Source organism: Zea mays, chromosome 1 (assembly GCF_902167145.1).
Source record: "Zea mays cultivar B73 chromosome 1, Zm-B73-REFERENCE-NAM-5.0, whole genome shotgun sequence".
NCBI lineage: Eukaryota > Viridiplantae > Streptophyta > Magnoliopsida > Poales > Poaceae > Zea > Zea mays.
The window spans coordinates 252946782-252959546 of NC_050096.1; the positions used below are offsets into that span (position 1 = coordinate 252946782).

A 12765-nucleotide genomic window follows, 5' to 3' on the forward strand; every position below is an offset into this window, starting at 1 on the left:
CGTAGGAGCAGTGTGGGTTGGTTGGTTCAACACTTATTTTGGACTGTAGGTGTGACTGTGATTAAGGCTTGTAGTTCACGAGTCTGCAGCTCATGCAGAGGTGGATGGCATGCATGATTGCGTCTGATGGATTTGTATTGCCCAGTTGGTGCTAAAGTACGGCGTCTGCAGCTCATACTAAATACATTTGATGACACAATGCCTAAAACCTCACTGGCAGTTGAAAAGAACAGACCTAATATAGTGGTGAGTTTTCAACCATTCCAAATAAACCAAACAAGGTAGATTGGCAATTTTCTAACTTGATGATGACTTCTGGATCATCAGTCCAGTGAACACACATACGTTGTAGGTGAATTTTATTGGTGCAGAAATTTGGTAGTTAGATGGTGTTTTCTATTTGAGCAGTAGATGGTGTTTGTTATTGTATTTAATGGCAGATCAAAAATAGAAGGAAGAGAAGCATGTGAGAAAGAGAATTGTGAACGGATGCAACTCTTCATATCATAATTGCCCTGTTCACTATCCTAAAATTCAGGTTGGCCCTATCACCCCTGCTCTTATTAAGGCTGAAGTGCCCTGGTCAGCCCAAATGTCGGGAAGCCTTTTAAGGTGGTAGCAACTTAAGAGCTGAGAATTGCTAAATTAACTGGCCCTGACCAAGGGATGGAAAGAAGAGACAAAGAACGGTTGGTCAAACTTAGAACACTTGAAAATATTCGGCTAATTGGTGAGCTACTCCGTTAGTTCTTTTCTAAGCATATATTCTCCTGCCTCCCTTTTTTTATGGTAGCATGCATGATCTATCTCCTGACTCTTTTCCTTTCTTCATCTTGTGAATCAACAGATCTATGCAGTTTCCATCACAATCCATATAGTGGTATGTACCTGACATGTTTTTTTTAAAAAAATAAAATAAACGGAAAGCTCGTTGTGTCTGCAACCTAATGTGTATTTTGTTTTACAGCTTGGATTTATGCTCATTGCATTGATCTGGCAATACGATTTCTCTCCCTTCACGGTTCTTATCATTGCCATTCTCAATGACGGTATGTATTATCGTTTTTTAATAGTACTATCATAGTATAGACATCGCTTCTCAATTTTTCTCACCGTCTTTTCTCCCTTTTGCAGGTACTGTCTTTTTTTTGAAAGGAAGGGGCAAAAGGTTTGCCACTCCGATCTATATTAGAATGGAAAAAGAAGTACAAACTCCAGGGAACTTACGGGAAAAGAAATGAAAGACAACAAAAATGAACAGAAAGGAAAAAACAGAAAAGAAAAACGGCCGAAGCCAAAGAAAAACCACTGGGTCAACCAACCAACAAGCCTTCAGCTACTACCCAAAATCCTTGACTGCCAGAGCCACTTGATCAATGCTTCGATGCTGCCTTTGAAAGATTCTATTATTTCTTTCCAGCCAAAGGTTCCACCAAAAAAGAATTAGAAGACCGTCGAAGCCTCTTCTGGTCTGTCTGCTGCAAAGGCTGCGCAGGTCCATCCACCAATCGTATAAAGAAATGTCATTGGTAGACCCCGTCAGTAATGGAACGTTGGCCCCATTCCAAACTTTGATCCACACCTCTCTACTAAAGGGGCAATCCTTGCATAAGTGGAGGATTGTTTCTGGGGCTGAGTTGCAGAGGCAGCATACTGGGTTGCATGGCCAGCCTCTTTTTTGAAGATTGTCGGCCGTCAGAATTCTCTTATGAAGAAGTGTCCAAGCAAAAAAATCTGCACTTCGGTTCCACTTTAGCCTTCCAAATGGGGCATAGATTCATTATACTAAAATTGGATGCGAACTGGATTTTGTAAGCACTACTAGCACTGTACTGCCCATCTGCCGTCCATCTCCAAGCGATGTTGTCTTCCAACCCGTTAAGCTCTTGCATGTCGCCTAAGGCCCGCCACAAAGAGATTAACTCTCCAAACTCACCCTCCCCCGAATACGGAGAGCAAAGACGAATCCAGTTGTTGTTATTGAGCGCTTTGGCCACCGTGATGTTCTTCCTCTTTGTCTTCTTGAACAGCGATGGTGCAATGTTCTTAGGGGCTTGGCCTTGAACCCAACTAGAATTCCAGAATTCTGCCATCTTTCCATTGCCTACCGTGACAATTGTGGAAGCGTTGAAAAGATCTTCATCAGTTTTGTCACAAGGAAGCTGCAAGGCAGTCCACGCCCTATCTTTGCTCTTCCAACGTAGCCACAGCCATCTTAGTCTAAGCCCCCTCGCAAAACGATCAAGGTCCAGAATTCCAAGACCTCCCTTGTCCTTAGGGAGGCAAGTTAAGGTCCAGTTGACGTGGCAGTGCCCCCCGCTGCAAACTTCAGGATTGCTCCCTTTCCACAGGAAGTTTCTACGCATTCTGTCAATTGTTTGCAGCAGCCATTTTTGAGGTGGAAAAACCGTTAAATGGTAGATTGGTTGTGCGGATAGCACCGCTTTAACAAGAGTTTCCCTACCGGCCTTTGACAGCATTTTGCCTTTCCAACCTGCCAACCTATTGTTGATTTTATCGATTAAAGGTTGAAGGTCATTCCTTTTAACTTTCTTGAAATGAAGGGGTAACCCAAGGTACTTCCCGGGGAGGCTAGAGTATTTGCCCGGAAACACCTCCGATAGCGCAGGCCATAATGCTGCCGGGTAACGAATTGGGTAAATTTCTATTTTGTCATAGTTGATCTTTAGCCCAGAGCACCCCTCGAACGCGTTGAGAATCCCTTTGAGCACCTCCAAGTCTGATTTGTCAGCTTTAATGAACACACCCGCGTCATCCGCGTATAGAGAGCATCGCAACTTAGCCCCTCTAGGTAAAACCTGTCCAAGCAATCCCTCGTCAGCGGCTTTCTCAATCATCCGGTGAAGTGGATCCATCGCTAAAATGAAAAGGAAGGGGGAAAGTGGGTCTCCTTGTCGCACCCCACGCATGTGCTTGATTGCGTTTGAACGTTGCCCATTGATAATTATTCTCGAGGAGGAAGATCCCAGAATGTCAGCCACCCAATTGCGCCATTTCTGGGAGAACCCGCAGGCCCTTAACACATCCAGGAGGTATGCCCAATTTAGGGTGTCAAAAGCTTTGGAGATATCGAGCTTGACGAAGAGAGCAGGATTACCATTTTTATGCAGGTTCATAATCACCCTTTGCACATACAGAAAATTGTCATGGATTGACCGGTTCTGGATGAAGGCATTCTGAGCACTGGAGATAATATCGTTCATTCTTGGAGCCAACCTATTTGCCATGATTTTTGTTATAATTTTCATGAAGCTATTGATTAGGCTGATCGGCCTAAACCTCGCAATTCTATCCGCATTTTCCCCCTTTGGTATGAGGATGATGTTTGCTTCATTGACCAGATGAAGGCTTTTGGATCTATGCTGGAAAAAATCCTTTATTGCCATAGAAAGATCATATCTTATCAAATCGAAGCAGCTTTTATAGAACAGCCCAATGAACCCGTCCGGACCGGGGGCCTTTTCCGAGTGAAGACCCATCACAACATCCTTAATTTCATTGTCCTCAATCGAGTTGTCCAGCTCAGATAACTCAAAGGGGGCATACCCCAGGTGGTCCCAGTGAACAGCACTGCTCCTCCTACCTGTCGTGCCTAGCATCTGATCGAAGTGAAGCTGTACCTCATTCAATTTGTCTTCCTGACTCGTTAACAAAGTGTCATCTTTAATTAACGATCTGATTAAATTTTTCCGCCTTCTATTATTGGCTGTTAGGTGAAAGAATTTAGTGTTAGCATCGCCCAGCCGCATCCAGGTGAGTCTAGAGTGTTGTCTTGCACTTGCCCTCTGAGCGGAGGTAATATCAAGAATCTTGCTTTTAAGAGTCCTCCTGAAATCAAATTCTTCAGAGGAAAGTTGTCTATTCTCTTGAGCTTTATCCAGTAGAGTAAGGGTGATCTGAATGATGGCCATCTTCACTTTGAAGTTGCCAACCGTATTGCGTCTCCAAGCCGAAAGAGCTTTGGCAGTGCGAGCCATCTTTACGTGCAGTCGAAGTATGGCATCATTTGAGGTTACTGTAGAGTTCCAAGCTTGATGGACCACCTCGTTGAACCCCTCAATCTTAGGCCAAAAAGATTCGAACCTAAACCCTTGGTAGAAAGTACCCGAAGAGTGGCTTTGCAATAAAAGCGGGCAGTGGTCTGAAGTCATGGTGCACATGGAATGAATGTCAGCCGAGGGGAACAGGTCATGCCACTCAATTGTTGCGAAGAACCTATCAATCCTAGTCATGGTAGGACTCATTTGTTCATTTGACCAGGTGAATGCTCTATCAGTTAGCTCAAGTTCAAGGAGATGCAGATCATCAATTGTGTTATTAAACTGCCTCATCACTCTTCTGTTGATTGACCCTTTGTTTTTCTCTCTTGCTCTCCTGATCATGTTGAAGTCACCTAGGAGAATCCATTCTGGTCTGACCATTGATTGGATGTACCGGAGCTCAGAGAGGAATATCATTTTCTCATTTTCTAGTTGTGGCCCGTAAACCCCCGTGAGGTCCCACACCTCATCCTCCAGCCTAGAACTGATCCTCACCGATAGTGAATATGCTGCTGAACTTGGCAAGAGAGTCATGTCGAAAAAATCAGGATCAGCGGCAATAAGGATGCCACCTGAGACGCCCAAAGAAGGGAGGTGAAAAGATTGGTTGGCTAATTTGGCGCCTACTGTTTCCTTTAATACGACATTTGTCCAACTCGAAATCTTTGTCTCTTGAAGGCAAACAATGGAAGCATTGGTGGACAGAATCGTATGTCTCACGCTGTCGCGCTTAGCGGGATCATTTAACCCCCGCACGTTCCAAGAAAAAATAGAACATTTCGGATTCATAAGGTAAAAACATCCACTCTACTAGAGACATTGAGCTGCCAGCTCACACAATTCAGCAAGAGACTCTGGTGAACCAAAATAACAGAAGCTGAGATACTAAGCTGCCAGCACTCATCAAACAGCAAGAGACGCTGCAGAACCAAAATAACAGAAGCTAGGGCCATAAAACAGTGGAATGTTGAGCTACGACACAGTTCAGCCCCAAACCATAAACCAAAAGGGCAGAGATACAAAGGCATGCCACGGAACAAAAGGCACTGCCTATAATCGCTAAAGCTAGCAGAGGTACAACCAAGAACGTATGGAACGGAGCTGCGCCGAGCGAGGCTATCCATCTGAGGATACATTGTTCACCAAAAGCACCACCGACCTGCCCAGACCAGGGGCTCAGCTCTCTCCCACATCCACAGCCACGAGGGCAGGTGTCACCTTTCTCCCTTTCTTTTTGTTCTTCGCTGTCTTCACAATATCTTGATTTATCAGCTCCAAGATTGCCTCCATATGCTTCTTGGGAAGAGGTTTTGTGAAAATACTTGCCACCTGTTCAAGTGAATCATCGAAATCAGCATGATTAGAGACTTAGAGCGACCGACATTTTTTGCTGCCGAGTTGTTAAGCTTGGCCAGTAAGATTTCCTGGGCTTTGGATATTGCATCTCTGTTATTCCCGGACTTAAAACGATGTTTTGCAGCCAGCCTAACACTTGCCCTTTTAGTGATGGATTGCTTCTGGAGTTTTAAAGTATGTCTTTTTGGTGGGGTCGGAATCAGAGGTGGCTCTGGCGGATGGGTAATCTCAGCAATGAAATTAAGCAGCTGTGGATGGGACCCTGTTCCCAGAGCAGGCGAAGCCCCTAAAGGAACCTGATAGCCGCTATCAGCAGGAACAGCCTGATCAACAACAGACGTGGTGCAATCTGTATATTGATTAACAATCGCAAGGTGAGGCTCTAAACTCCCGGTCGGACCGTCAGTGCCAAGAATAACACCAGGGCAGGTCTCCAGGGCGCTGTTTAAACAGTTTTGAAATGTAAACAATTCTGAATCCTTACTAAACTCAATCGGTTGGGCAGCTGGTGTGTTGGCTGGATTATTTGTGCACAGATTGAGAAGGTTGTCGCTAGTATCTTGATTAACGATCGCAGGAAGAGGCTCTAAACACCCGGCCGGACTGACAGCGCCCAGATCAGCACCTGGGCAGACCCCCAGGGCGCTGTTTAAACAGTTTTGAAATGTAAACAATTCTGAATCCTCACTAAGCTCAATCGGTTGGGCAGCTGGTGTGTTGGCTGTAATATTCGTGCTCGTAATTAGCAGGTTGTCGCTAGAGGAATAAGGCAGCACACTGTCTAAACTATTGTGAATTGAGGTGAAAACATTAGCGAGCTTGACCGTATGTGGTAACTTGCGCGTAGAGGTAGAAGGTCCCAGCGATGAATTCATGTTAACAGCGCCCAACGAACCGGATTTGCCTCCACCATCTTTAGGTCTCCCTTGGCATTCCACCTATGGCCAGATAGCAGTAACAATGGGGTCTGCAAAAGAGACTGTCCTAACCTTTGCCTTGGGTACCCAGCGGGATGACGGCGTCATCCCCCAGCCATGGCGACGAAATGGAGTCGATCGCCCATGCCTGTCATTGGAACTGTAGCAGTCATCCATACCCCCCGGCATCGCGACGAGCGCGCCCATCCAAACAGGCTGCGATGTCGGCGGTTACCGCTGCGTCTATCTCTCTGAAAATCCCCATTATCATCATCATGATCCCAGTCGCGGCGCACAGTCTCTCTTCCTCTGAAATCTTCAGCACGATCTCTTTTTTCGCCCACTGAGTCCGGGGCACCATAGCTCCAAACAAACTCCCTGCGCTGCTTGCGGTTAGACGGACCCCCTGGCTCCCCTCCCACTAGCTCCCCTCCCACTAAGGAAAGAGAGGTCCTCCACCACCTCTATGTGGTTGCGAAGAGTGTAGACATGACCAGGTTTCAGATCAGCAGGAGCATCGTGCTGAGCACCAACCAAAGTTAGAGGAGAGTTGACCGGAGGCAGCTCCCTGTCAGGCTCTAAAACAGTTAGCAAGACCTCTTTAGGGATGTCGCAAGGGTCAGAGCACCAAGCCCAGAGATCAAATGACCTGGTGCGCTCCCTACGCCTTGTGCGCTCTTGCACATAGTGAATTGCACAGCTCTTGCCCAAGGCCTTTGAAGCCACTTCTTCCCCCCAACAGTGTACCGGGATTCCTTCGACCCGGACTTTAACTCTAAATTCAAGGTTAGTATTTCTAGCATAGCAATCCTCCGACCAATCCCCAAAATGGAAAATCCGGCCTCAAAACGAGACCGATCTCCTGTCCAGCGCCCACTGCTTCGACCTCGGGTCCGAGAAGACGATAAAGAATTGCTCAGGGAAATGCTTGACTAGTTGATACTGACCGTGGTGCAGGTTGAACTTTTCCCTCAGCATGTCCCCTGCGGAAAGAGTGTCCACCTCATGGTTGTTGCCGTCGAAGGAGCAGACGATGGCCTTGTCGATCAACTCATCTCTCCGACGACGAATGGAACCGGTCGCCGAGACCGCACAGAAGGCACGCGCAGGCCTCCCCCTAGGATCTCCTGGGTAGCGCGCCTCCATACCGTGACCCTCCTGGACAGCTTGAAGGTAGGACTTCTTGAGAATTGGGTGCAGTTGACCGTGAGAAGACTCCTGGGAAGGGACCTGGTACTTATGGGGGATGCTGGGCATTGGCAGTAACTCCTGGTAGTTGGAACTCCTTGATGACTGCTTGGTTGGTTCAGTGTTGACGAGCGTAGCATTGAATGGTCCCTGGTATCCTTTTTGGCTGCAAGATCTCGCCCGGTGCCCGGATTTCAAACAGTGCCAACAGCGCGTAGGGGCCGAGCAGCGGAACGCGAGATGTGCAGATGAGAGGCAGTTGTAGCATTTACCCCTGAGCTTCAATTTGAAAAGACTAGAGCCTTTCTTGTCCGATTGAAGGTTCCGTGGAGCACCACCAGGATCCTGCAAGATCTTGCGCCACCAATGCCGCGGCCGGACAACAGACCATCCCCCCTCGATGACATTGGGAGCTGCAGGGGATGGCTGACTGCTCACACGCGACGCGGCAGGGACCCCTCTAGCACGGCGATGGGACAACACACAGCCAGAATCCAAAGCCCCCTCCGCCTTGTAGGGGAAATGGTAGCCCGGCGAGTAGACTGCCACACTGTCGGATGAATCAGACGCAGGGAGACGCGGCAATGAAGGCCGAGATTGCGGATCTTGAACGGGTCCAACAAACCAGTGCGGAACAGGATGCAGAGTATCTGGGAGGGGGAGATCTTGAACGCGTTTGGGAGGAACCACATCGCACAGAGGCCACGAGATTGGGGAGGCACTTACCGGATCTGGGCGAGGACAGGCCTGGGGGCAGGACCCCGAGCACGCCGCGCATGGAGGCTTCCCGAGACCGACGACAGGGGAAGCGCTCCCCCCGCCCGCGGAGGAAAGGGCCCCCCCATCGGAGACTGGGGGTTGAGGACGACGGCAGCGCCATTCGCCATCGGCTCGCGATCCCTATCCTTCGTCCGTTCACCTCCCACTCACTCACTCACTCCCTTTGCAGGTACTGTCATGACCATCTCTAAGGACAGAGTTAAGCCATCTCCGTTGCCCGATAGTTGGAAGCTGAAGGAGATCTTTGTTTAGTAAGTCACCCCAAACTTTAATGGTATGTAAAGAGCACCTTATGACATTGATTTTGTGAAGAATAGATTAGTATGAATAGATTTAACATCATATCGGTAGTATTAATGGAATATATATATACCTAGCATCCATTATAACAATCTTCCTGAATATACCCCACATTGTGCGATGGATTGTATCCAAGTGGACTACAATAGCCATAATGTCTACAAAATCACAATGAAATATGGATTAATGCTGAATTTTGTGTAAAGGAATTTTTAATAGGGTTAGTATATCGATATATTCTTACCAACTAAAGTCATGTTTGGCAACTCGGCAATATCATCAAGGTTCAAGAATATATGTTTTGGAAATGGTGGCATTTGAACTGGGACAGCGTATGGCTCTATGACAGTTTGTTGGGTCATATACAACTCCATGGTACCATTTAGATGTCGAAAATTAAATGCACCCGGATTAAGACCAAACACTACGTTGTGCATCTTATGGACATGCTTTTCATGGAGCAAATTGTTGAAGTCTTTGACTATCTCATACCGAGTTGCAATGGCCTCGATCTTGGCTCCCTAATTTGATTTCAGCACAAAAGAGAGTGTGGTACGAATATTATATATAGTTATATAAATGAAACTTAAAGAGATGTTGTCTTACATTGATGTCAGACAAAATGTAATGTTGTCTGTCACGATAATGTGGTTCCATCGGAAATTTAACTTCAACTCGAGCGACAATACTATACTTCCGTTGTAGCCCATAAAAATCTTCATAGCTATAGTCGTCGAACAACCTGAATATATATTAAACATGCGACTAAATAACGTTCATAAATTTGATAGTGAAATCTTGTGTTAATTATTGTTTATAATATAACTTACATATGCGTCTTTTTTTTCTTGTCCAATGCAACTCTTTCAAGGTTCAATACGGCTGGCTCCATCAAAACCTTTTTTTCATTTGAAAATATTTAAAAAAAATTGTAAAATGGGCCAGTGCATTGATATAGCACGACGTAGGAGCAGTGTGGGTTGGTTGGTTCAGCACTTATTTTGGACTGTAGGTGTGACTGTGATTAAGGCTTGTAGTTCACGAGTCTGCAGCTCATGCAGAGGTGGATGGCATGCATGATTGCGTCTGATGGATTTGTATTGCCCAGTTGGTGCTAAAGTACGGCGTCTGCAGCTCATACTAAATACATTTGATGACACAATGCCTAAAACCTCACTGGCAGTTGAAAAGAACAGACCTAATATAGTGGTGAGTTTTCAACCATTCCAAATAAACCAAACAAGGTAGATTGGCAATTTTCTAACTTGATGATGACTTGTGGATCATCAGTCCAGTGAACACATATACGTTGTAGGTGAATTTTATTGGTGCAGAAATTTGGTAGTTAGATGGTGTTTTCTATTTGAGCAGTAGATGGTGTTTGTTATTGTATTTAATGGCAGATCAAAAATAGAAGGAAGAGAAGCATGTGAGAAAGAGAATTGTGAACGGATGCAACTCTTCATATCATAATTGCCCTGTTCACTATCCTAAAATTCAGGTTGGCCCTATCACCCCTGCTCTTATTAAGGCTGAAGTGCCGTGGTCAGCCCAAATGTCGGGAAGCCTTTTAATGTGCTAGCAACTTAAGAGCTGAGAATTACTAAATTAACTGGCCCTGACCAAGGGATGGAAAGAAGAGACAAAGAACGGTTGGTCAAACTTAGAACACTTGAAAATATTCGGCTAATTGGTGAGCTACTCCGTTAGTTCTTTTCTAAGCATATATTCTCCTGCCTCCCTTTTTTTATGGTAGCATGCATGATCTATCTCCTGACTCTTTTCCTTTCTTCATCTTGTGAATCAACAGATCTATGCAGTTTCCATCACAATCCATATAGTGGTATGTACCTGACATGTTTTTTTTAAAAAAAAAAATAAACGGAAAGCTCGTTGTGTCTGCAACCTAATGTGTATTTTGTTTTACAGCTTGGATTTATGCTCATTGCATTGATCTGGCAATACGATTTCTCTCCCTTCACGGTTCTTATCATTGCCATTCTCAATGACGGTATGTATTATCGTTTTTTAATAGTACTATCATAGTATAGACATCGCTTCTCAATTTTTCTCACCGTCTTTTCTCCCTTTTGCAGGTACTATCATGACCATCTCTAAGGACAGAGTTAAGCCATCTCCGTTGCCCGACAGTTGGAAGCTGAAGGAGATCTTTGTTACGGGCATCGTGCTAGCTTGGAAGCTACCTTGCTCTGATGACTGTCATTTTCTTCTGGGCTATGCACAAGACCGACTTCTTCTCGATAAAAATACTCCCTAGCACTTTGCATCGATCGGTAGAGTTTTTTCCTGTCTGGTTGTTCTCACCACCATGTCATTGCGCAGGACAAATTCGGTGTGAGGTCGATCAGGGACAGCGAGCATAAGATGATGTCCGCCCTGTGCCTAAGCTGTGCCTGCTCATCAGGTTGCGACCTTCCTCGCTGTCTACGCCAACTGGGGCTTCGCCAGGATCAAGGGCTGGGCTGGTGTTGTCTGGCTCTACAGCATCGTTTTCTACTTCCCCCTGGACCTGATCAAGTTCTTCATCCGCTTCGTGCTCAGCGGCAGGGCATGGGACAACCTCCTCGAGAACAAGGTAGGATTATTTCTGTCCCAGTAGTCGCCGGAGAGCGGGACATTGTAGGAGCGTTTGCTAACATGTTCTCATGTGCACAGACCGCCTTCACCACCAAGAAGGACTACGGGCTGGAAGAGAGGGAGGCGCAGTGGGCCACCGCGCAGAGGACGCTGCACGGGCTCCAGCCGCCGGAGGCTTCCTCCAACACGCTGTTCAACGACAAGAGCAGCTACCGCGAGCTGTCCGAGATCGCCGAGCAGGCCAAGAGACGAGCTGAGATCGCGAGGCTGAGGGAGCTCAACACCCTCAAGGGCCACGTGGAGTCGGTGGTCAAGCTCAAGGGCCTGGACATCGACACCATCCAGCATAACTACACGGTGTGAGAGCCCCTCTGCTGCGATGTCGACGACAACACCTTTGCTGCCCGACGGGAGCCATCTGATTACAGATAAAAATTTTCCAGATGAAGGAGCTAACAATGAATCCCCAGCTTAATTGCACCACGTTTGAGGTTTATGGTTCGTGATGTGATTGTTCTCCAGTCAAATAACTGGGTACCTCGACGTGAGGAGGTAATTAGAATCACTACTGTTACTGTATATAAGCATTAGCTACATTACATTAAATATGACTTGATCTCATCACATATACTACATGACTTAATGGCATACTTAGAATCATTATGTTACTTTGATATACCGGCATGAATTTTATTGAAGTTAATGCTTGATTCATCACTTGAATGATTCTTGGTATCATATATCATACATAGGTCACAGAACATAGCCACATTTTCAGTTCAGAACATATCCACACTTTGAGTTAATTGTAAAATTATTCTGGAACTTATGCTGTTTGTGACTTTCAGATTAAGGCCCCGTTTCAATCTCACGGGATAAACTTTAGCTTCATGCTAAACTTTAGCTATAGGAATTGAAGTGCTAAAGTTTAGTTTCAATTATCACCATTAGCTCTCCTGTTTAGATTACAAATGGCTAAAAATAGCTAAAAAAATAGCTGCTAAAGTTTATCTCGCGAGATTGGAACAGGGCCTAAGGCCAAGATAATCAGTGAAATTCACTCTGAGGCAGAAAAGAATCTTGGATTACGCCCTGGAGCAGCATCTGTCATTAGGAATGGCCGTGGCTCACCAGGAGGGCCCCTTTCACCTGGAGGGGGATTTCCAATGAATCGGTCAGGAACTGGAGGCATGATGTCTGGGATGCCTGGTTCAAGGAAGATGCCTGGAATGCCTGGGTTGGACAGTAGATAGTGTTTGTTATTGTATTTAATGGCAGATCCAAAATAGAAGGAAGAGAAGCATGTGAGAAAGGGAATTGTGAACGGATGCAACTCATCGTACACAAATCATACTATTAGCTAAGTCTTCCCACTATCATTACATAAATAGCATCAACCTCTATATACAGGAAGTATGCATATAAACTTTACACTACCCCAATAAATACCCGAAATACACACAAGTTTGGAATATTATACTAGTTACTGATTAGTGTGTCAATTATAGATCAGATAAGGAGAAAACTTATGTAATATGCACGCTGACATTAGAATACCTGTAAGT

General features: G+C 45.7%; 1 long non-coding RNA gene and 1 pseudogene across 1 annotated transcript; both read left to right on the forward strand.

Annotated features, from left to right (window-relative positions):
- Window positions 1-768: 768 nt before the first annotated feature.
- LOC118476152 (uncharacterized) lies at window positions 769-8549 on the forward strand. The gene is made up of 3 exons (XR_004855522.1): window positions 769-880; window positions 968-1049; window positions 8472-8549. It is a non-coding gene; the product is annotated as an uncharacterized lncRNA (long non-coding RNA).
- Window positions 8550-10379: 1830 nt separating this feature from the next.
- LOC118473224 (plasma membrane ATPase-like) lies at window positions 10380-11586 on the forward strand (annotated as a pseudogene).
- Window positions 11587-12765: the final 1179 nt, after the last annotated feature.